This window comes from Bos mutus, chromosome X (assembly GCF_027580195.1).
Source record: "Bos mutus isolate GX-2022 chromosome X, NWIPB_WYAK_1.1, whole genome shotgun sequence".
NCBI classification, from domain to species: Eukaryota; Metazoa; Chordata; class Mammalia; order Artiodactyla; family Bovidae; genus Bos; species Bos mutus.
In genome coordinates, this window is record NC_091646.1 from 83187063 (window position 1) to 83196107 (window position 9045).

Sequence of the window (9045 nt, forward strand, 5' to 3'; positions counted from 1 at the left end):
GAGAAAACCTCTAGATCATTCAGGTATGACCTAAATCAAATCCCTTATGACTATACAGTGGAAGTGAGAAATAGATTTAAGGGATTAGATCTGATAGACAGAGTGCATGATGAATTATGGATGGAGGTTCGTGACATTGTACAGGAGACAGGGATTAAGACCATCCTTAAGAAAAAGAAATGCAAGAAAGCAAAATGGCTATCTGAGCTGGCCTTACAAATAGCTGTGAAAAGAAGGGAAGTGAAAAGCAAAGGAGGAAAAGAAAGATATACCCATTTGAATGTAGAGATCCAAAGAATAGCAAGGAGAGATAAGAAAACCTTCCTCAGCGATCAATGCAAAGAAATAGAGGACAACAACAGAATGGGAAAGACTAGAGATCTCTTCAAGAAAATTAGAGATACCAAGGGAAAATTTCATGCAAAGATGGGCTTGATAAAGAAGGCATTTATAGGATATATTAAATACTAGTTCTATACCTCATGAAGTCAAAGGCAGCTACTACAATTCTAAAGAAAATATTTCTTCATTCAGAGGCTGCCCAGAGTTTGAACTACATGATAGTTTCTACATCTTTCCTGATTTGGAGTAGTTTCCCAAAATAAGTCATATTATTGGAAAACAAAGTTTATGCTTATGCAAAACAGGCTCTGGCATTTTATCAATACATTTGTGTACAGCAAGAATCCTTGCTCTGTACCCTTGGTGACCACAGAGAAATCAAGAGGCCATGATTACTGGTGTTGAGAGGAAGAAGCATACTTAAAACTGACATAATCTGGAGGCAAGCAGAAACAGAGATGGACTTTGTTGTGGTTTTCAGCCACCATTTGTTCCAGAAACACATTTCGCTTAAATAAGGGAAGTTTGGTCCAGTTTTGTAATGTTAATAGCTGCCAGTCTCTCAAACATTTTTTTTTTTTTTTGATAAATATCTTTTCCTGGCTAACAACGAGTTAAGAAGCTGGCCTCCAATTCTGATCAAATTTCTCACCATTAGTCAAAAACAAAACAAACAAACAAAAACCCTCCCCCAAACAAACAACAAACAAACCCCCCCCACACCAGCCAATAGAAGTTAGCAATTGCACAATTAAAGTTGAATGCAAATTATGCTATTTACGGGCTTCCCTGGTGGCTCAGCGGTTAAAGCATCTGCCTGGAATGTGGGAGACCCGGGTTCGGTCCCTGGGTCGGGAAGATCCCCTGGAGAAGGAAATGGCAAGCCACTCCAGTACTCTTGCCTGGAGAATCCCATGGGCGGAGGAGCCTGGTAGGCTACAGTCCATGGGGTCGCAAAGAGTCGGACATGACTGAGAGACTTCACTGTCTTTCTTTCTTTATGCTATTTACAGACTGGTATACCCATCACTGAAATCATTCTGAGATTGTGATACACTTCTGTTGAAACATTTCATCTATTTTATACCAATTTTCATTAAAGGAAAACTGATATGTAATTTTCTTCTTTATAGATATGAAAAGGAAGCAAGAAGGCAAAGATGAGAGAAACAGATGCTACCCGAATAGCAACGGTGCCATTTGCTTGTTTGGTCTTTGTACCAGCAACTCCCACACCATGGGGATAATCCAGTTCCCTCCAGATTACACGGTTTTCCTTGCAGTCAAGACTCACACAATGGACCCCACTCCTTCTCATGCCACTGCAATAACACAGACTGCTATTGTCAAGGGGGCTTTCAAAGCCTATATAAATATACTTCATTAGGAGATCCATACCTTTATCATCCAAGGATTGGACTGTATTTTCAATATCATTAGCTTTAAATGAGAGGAACACCTTCAAGACAATGTTCCCTGCTGGATCCTTCCCTGTCTGACTCTTGGTGTTGATGTGTGTGTGTCTGTGTGTGTGTGTGTTGGGGGCGGGGTGGGTTTCAGAGGTGCTTGTGGGGCCGCTGTCATTTTTCTTTGCTGCAGGAAGGAATCCACCTCGTCCTGATTGGTCTTGGCCTGCCCATTACCCCTGTCTTCCTCATGTGGGAACTTCTTCTCATCGTACTCATCCTAGTCCACCTTCTGGAAATAGGCTAAGGACATTGTTCTTTGACGTCCCCATCCGTACCGATAGTGAAAGCCTCCTCTAGATTCTGCCTCTACCTTAGCAAGCCCAGCCCAGCTGGAATCCACAGATTTGTGTCTCCCTGTTTGTAGACTTTTTGATGATGTCCATTCTGTCAGGCATGAGATGATTCTTTACTGTGGTTTTGATTTGCATTTCTCTACTAATGAGTGATATTGAGCATCTTTCCATGTGTTTATTAGCCGTCTGTATCTCTTCTTTGGAGAAAAGTCTGTTTAGGTCTTTTGACCATTTTTTGATTGTGTTTTTTTTTTTTTTTTCCTAGTATTAAACTTCGTGAGCTGCTGTATATTTTGGAGATTAATCCTTTGTCAGCTGTTTCATTTGCTAATATTTTCTCCCATTCTGAGGGTTGTCTTTTCACCTTGCTTAGAGTTTCCCTCTTTGTGCTAAAGCTTTTAAGTTTAATTAGATCCCATTTGTTTATTTTTGTTTTTATTTCCATTACTCTGGGAGGTGGGTCATAGAGGATCTTGCTGTGATTTATGTCAGAGAGTGTTCTGCCTATGTTTTCTTCTAATAGTTTTATAGTTTCTGGTCTTACATTTAAGTCTTTAATCCATTTTGAGTTTATTTTTGTGGATGGTGTTAGAAAGTGTTCTAGTTTCATTCTTTTACATGTAGCTGACCAGTTTTCCCAGCACCACTTGTTGAAGGGACTGTCCTTTCTCCATTATATATTTTTGCCTCCTTTGTCAAAGATAAGGTGTCCATAAGTGTGTGGATTTATCTCTGGACTTTCTATTTTGTTCGATTGATCTATATTTCTGCCTTTGTGCCAGTACCATACTGCCTTGGTAATAATTGTAGTTTTGTAGTGTAGTCTGAAGTCAGGCAGGTTGATTCCTCCAGTTCCATTCTTCTTTCTCAAGATTGCTTTGGCTATTCGGGGTCTTCTGTGTGCTGGGCAACTTTAACAGAATTATAAATCCTGGGTGTGAGGGGGAGCCATGGGACAGTTGTGAGCAGAGCAGCAATATGAACTAACTTTTGTTTTAAAATTATCATTCTGGATCCTGGGCTGAGAACTGATTGTAAAGGCTGACTATAAGAACCAACTATAAGTACGACCAAGAAGGAGGCTATTTTAGTCTTATGGGAAAAAATTAATGGTAGCTTAGACAAGAGAAATGGAGATGAAGGCAAGTGGTCAAGTTCAGAATATATTTTGGAAAAAGACCCAACAGATCTTTATAATAGATTGGATATGATAGGTGAAGGAGATGGAAAAGTCGAAGATGATCCCCAGGTTTTAGATTTGCATGATTTGCAAAAAGTTGTGTTCATGATGGAGCCATAGTCTGAGCTAGAGACCACTGGGTAAGCATAGGTTTTGGGGAGAGACATTCACGCTGGGGGAACCCAGAGACGACTCCCCCACAGGGGAAAATGTTCAGTTTCTTGTTTCTTTATTTTTTCTTGCCTATCTGCAATAAGCTTCAAAACAAGTTCATACATTCTACATCAAATTCCACTATCAGAGAATCTCTCCCTCATGTTGATGCATAGTATTTTCTGGCCTTTGTTAATAGTAAAAATTATACCTGGGAAATCACATCTACTCCTCTGACTTCAATTACCATTATTATTCTGAATACTTTCAATGTTCTATCTATAGCTGTGCACACTTCTCTGAGCTCCAGACCCACATGGCCAACCATCTACTGGATATCTTCCCCTGGACATCTTACATGCATCACAACCCTGCTATGAACCAAACCGAAGTCTTCATATTGCACCCTGTACATCTGTTCCTCTGCCCCATATGTCCTACTGGATACCCAGAGTTCCCTGACCAAAACAAAACAAAACAAAACATGTAAGTCATCTTTGATTGAGATGAGTCCTCAGATCTCACCCAACACTGAGTCCCACAGAAACTATCATCTTCTGCACAATATGGAGTGGTGACTAAGATCAGGTTCTAACACTGGCTTTTCTTGGCTTCTATCCTGGCTCTGTAACTTACTAGTCACTTAAATTTTCTGTTCCTCAGTGCCTTCACCTGAAAAATGGCGATGATAATAGTACTTATATCTACTTTATAAGGTTGTGAATTAATCCACATAGAGCACTTAGAACAGTTCCGTCTCACATAGGGAGCATTTCATGCCTGTTGGCTATCTATGATAATGGCTGTTACAATGATTTCTCAAATATCCCTCCTGACTATGACTGCCATAGTATAGACCTCCTTCTTGCCTGAATCACAAAATCCTCCTAACTTTGCTGAATTTGAACTTAATATACATGCCATGACCCAAGTTTATTAAGTATGATTCCTATCCTTCTGGAGTCTGGAGAAGCAGGATAGCCTATATGTTCTCTGTCTAAGATGATAGCCACTAGTTTCAGGTGGCTATTAAACTTTAACTTTATTTAATAAATATTAAAATAAATATATTTTAATATAACATCTAAAATTAAATTCCTTCTGCTCAACGTTATGTGGCAGCCTGGATAGGAGGGGGGTTTGGGGGAGAATGGATACATGTATATGCATGGCTGAGTCCCTTTGCCATTCACTCAAAGCTATTAAAACATTGTTAAATGGCTATGTGTGTTAGATGCTCAAATGTATCTGACTCTTTATGACTCCATGGACTGTAGCCCGCTAGGTTCCTCTGTCCATGGAATTCTCCAGGCAAGAATATTTCAGTGAGTTTCCATTCCATTCTCCAGGGGGTCTTCCTGGCCCAGGGGTCGAACCTAGGTCTCCCACATTGCAGGCAGATTCTTTACCTCCTGAGCCACCAGGTAAACCTGCTATACACCAATACAAAATAAAATAAAAATTAAAACATTAAATTCCTTAGTAAGAGTAACCACATTTTAAGTGCTCATCAACTTGAAGTCAGGTAATAGGCTACTATTTACATCCCAGACCTGTCATTTCTAGCACTGTAAACTTGGGCAAATTATACAACCTATCAGAGCCTATCTTTTCATCTATTAAATGGGTCTAATAATATTAGTACCTACCTTAAAGGGTTGTTGTAAAGATAAAATGAGTTGATACTTATAAAGTGTTCATAATAATGCTTGATAAAATTATTATTGTAATTTAGCAGTAGTGATACTACACAAACACACACACATTAATACACACATCATCTCAGAGTAAAGAAGTATTACAGTTGATGAATCTTAAGGGCTAAGTGTTTATTCTATCAGTTGGTTCTATATAAGTTCAGCATGGTGCACTGGAACCATTGTTAAGCTAGGATTCTGGAGAATCCAAGTTTTAGTTCTAGTAGTGGTTTTAGCCATGATTATAGAATTTGTTTTCTATATAACCTTGGGCACATTGTTTCCCCCTCACTGGCCTCAGTGGAGTGATTGGACAACTGTAGGTGATATCTCTGCTCTACAAGTTGAAGCAAGCTTAAAGAGAAAGGATCCTGTTTCAGATGGCATAAAGAAGCTAAGATAGATGAAAAGAAAAGTTGGTACATCTGTCCATCAGCAGATGAATGGATAAGGAACTTGTGATACATATGTGCAATGGAATATTACTCAGCTATTAAAAAGAACACATTTGAGTCAGTTCTAATGAGGTGAATGAAACTGGAACATATTACACAGAGTGAAGTAAGTCAGAAAGAGAAACACCAATACAGTATATTAACACATATTCATGGAATTTAGACAGTAACAATGATCCTATATGCAAAGCAGCAAAAGAGACATAGACATAAAAAAGTTTTTTGGACTCTGTGGGAGAAGGCGAGGGTGGGATGATTTGAGAGAATAGCACTGAAACATGGATATTACCATATGTAAAATAGATGACCAGTGCAAGTTCAGTGCATGAAGCTGGACACTCAAAGCCAGTGCTCTGGGACAACCCAGAAGGATGGGGTAGGGAGGGAGGTGGAAGAGGGGTTCAGGATAGGGGGCACATGTGCACTGGTGGCTGATTCGTGTCAATGTATGGCAAAAATCATCACAATATTATACACTAATTATCCTCCAATTAAAATAAACTTTAAAAACTTGGTATATCTGAGAGATAGTAATTAAAATCACCATTTATCAAGTGTTAACTCTGCACTGGACACCATATATGCCATACATTATTTCATTTAATTCTCAGAACATCCCTGTGCATTAGTTTTTATCCTCATTCAGCTAATGAAGAAACTGAGGCTAGAGAAGCAAGGGTTTGGAAAAGCAAAGCCACTGTTCACTTTCAAATAGCAGTGGTGAATGATAAGGTAGACATTCAAACTCAGGTCTGCCTGCACCAAGACAACTTTCTGAACCACTCTGTCATCCTGCCTAGGAGCTTGAAGAAAATGAGGGGGGCTAGAGAGGTGGGACAGAGTCACTTCAGTATAAGGCATGGGAGGGGAAAAGAAGGGAAATAGAGACCAGTTAAAAGAACGTTGCATTAGTATACTGTATTGGTGTTTTTCCTTCTGGCTTACTTCACTCTGTATAATAGGCTCCAGTTTCATCCACCTCATGAGAACTGATTCAAATGTATTCTTTTTAATGGCTGAGTAATACTCCATTGTGTATATGTACCATAGCTTTCTTATCTATTCATCTGCTGATGGACATCTAGGTTGCTTCCATGTCCTGGCTATTATAAACAGTGCTGCGATGAACATTGGGGTACACGTGTCTCTTTCCCTTCTGGTTTCCTCAGTGTGTATGCCCAGCAGTGGGATTGCTGGATCATAAGGCAGTTCTATTTCCAGGTTTTTAAGGAATCTCCACACTGTTCTCCATAGTGGCTGTACTAGTTTGCATTCCCACCAACAGTGTAAGAGGATTCCCTTTTCTCCACACCCTCTCCAGCATTTATTATTTGTAGACTTTTGGATCACAGCCATTCTGACTGGTGTGAAATGGTACCTCATAGTGGTTTTGATTTGCATTTCTCTGATAATGAGTGATGTTGAGCATCTTTTCATGTGTTTGTTAGCCCTCTGTATGTCTTCTTTGGAGAAATGTCTATTTAGTTCTTTGGCCCATTTTTGATTGGGTCATTTATTTTTCTGGAGTTGAGCTGTAGGAGTTGCTTGTATATTTTTGAGATTAGTTGTTTGTCAGTTGCTTCATTTGCTATTATTTTCTCCCATTCTGAAGGCTGTCTTTTCACTTTGCTAATAGTTTCCTTTGATGTACAGAAGCTTTTAAGGTTAATTAGGTCCCATTTGTTTATTTTTGCTTTTATTTCCAATATTCTGGGAGGTGGGTCATAGAGGATCCTGCTGTTACTAACACATATATATGGAATTTAGAAAGATGGTAACAATAACCCTGTGTACGAGACAGCAAAAGAGACACTGATGTATAGAACAGTCTTATGGACTCTATGGGAGAGGGAGAGGGTGGGAAGATTTGGGAGAATGGCATTGAAACATGTAAAATATCATGTATGAAACGAGATGCCAGTCCAGGTTCGATGCATGATACTGGATGCTTGGGGCTAGAGCACTGGGACGACCCAGAGGGATGGTATGGGAGGGGAGGAGGAGGAGGGTTCAGGATGGGAACACATGTATACCTGTGGCGGATTCATTTTGATATTTGGCAAAACTAATACAATTATGTAAAGTTTAAAAATAAAATAAAATTAAAAAAAAAAAGAATGTTGCATTACTGATTGACTCTTCTTTATTTCTTCTGTGTGTGTGTTAGTCACTCAGTCATGTTGGACTCTTTGCAACCTCATGGACTGTATAGACTTTAGCCTGCCAGGCTTCTCTGTCCATGGAATTCTCCAGGCAAGAATACTGGAGTGAGCTGCCATTTCCTTCTTCAGGGGATCTTCCTGACCCAGGGATCAAACCCAGGTCTCCTGCATTCTAGGCAGATTCTTTACTGTCTGAACAACCAGGGAATTTCTTCTATGTCCTTGTTAAACATTTCTTGAATTTTCTCAATCCTTGTCTCTAGTCTATTTATCTGTGATTCCATTTTGTTTTCAAGATTTTGGATCATTTTTACTATCATTATTCTAAATTCTTTTTCAGGTAGACTCCCTATCTCCTCTGGAGAGAGTGCGGAGAAAAGGGAACCCTCTTACACTGTTGGTGGGAATGCAAACTAGTACAGCCACTATGGAGAACAATGTGGAGATTCCTTAAAAAACTGGAAATAGAACTGCCATAGGACCCAGCAATCCCACTGCTGGGCATACACCCCAAGGAAACCAGAATTGTAAGAGACACATGTATCCTAATGTTCATTGCAGCACTGTTTGCAATAGCTAGGACATGAAAGCAACCTAGATATCCATCAGCAGACAAATGGATAATGAAGTTGTGGTACATATACACAATGGAATATTACTCAGTTATTAAAAAAAAGAGTACATTAGAGTCAGTTTTGATGAGGTGGATGAAACTGGAGTGAAGTAAGTGAAGTATGTCCATTCCATATACAGAGTGAAGTAAGCCAGAAAGAGAGACACCAATACAGTATATTAATGCATATATATGGAATTTAAAAAGACATTAATGATGACCCTATACACAAGACAGCAAAAGAGACACAGATATAAAGAACAGACTTTTGGACTCTGTGGGAGAAGGCAAGGGTGGGATGATTTGAGAGAATAGCATTGAAACATGTATATTACCATATGTAAAATAGATGACCAATGCAAGATCGATGTATGAAGCAGGGCACTCAAAGCCAGTGCTCTGGGACAACCAGAGGGATGGGGTGGGGATGGAAGTGGGAGGTTGGTTCAGAATGGGGGGACACATGTACACCTGTGGCTGATTCATGTCGATGTATGGCAAAACCACCACAATATTGTAAAGTAATTACCCTCCAATTATCTAATTAAAATAAATAAATTGATTAAAAAATACTGCTGCATGAAAGTGGGAAGTGATAGGGGCCCTGAACTGGTGGAAAAACCTGAGAGGTGAAAGAACAAAATAGATGGAGGAAATCCCACTGCCACTATATCACTCTAT

The 9045-nt window shown here is 39.5% G+C and overlaps 1 pseudogene; it reads right to left on the reverse strand.

Annotated features, from left to right (window-relative positions):
* Window positions 1–1605: 1605 nt before the first annotated feature.
* LOC102281999 (actin-related protein 2/3 complex subunit 5 pseudogene) lies at window positions 1606–2061 on the reverse strand (annotated as a pseudogene).
* Between the last annotated feature and the right edge of the window lie 6984 nt (window positions 2062–9045).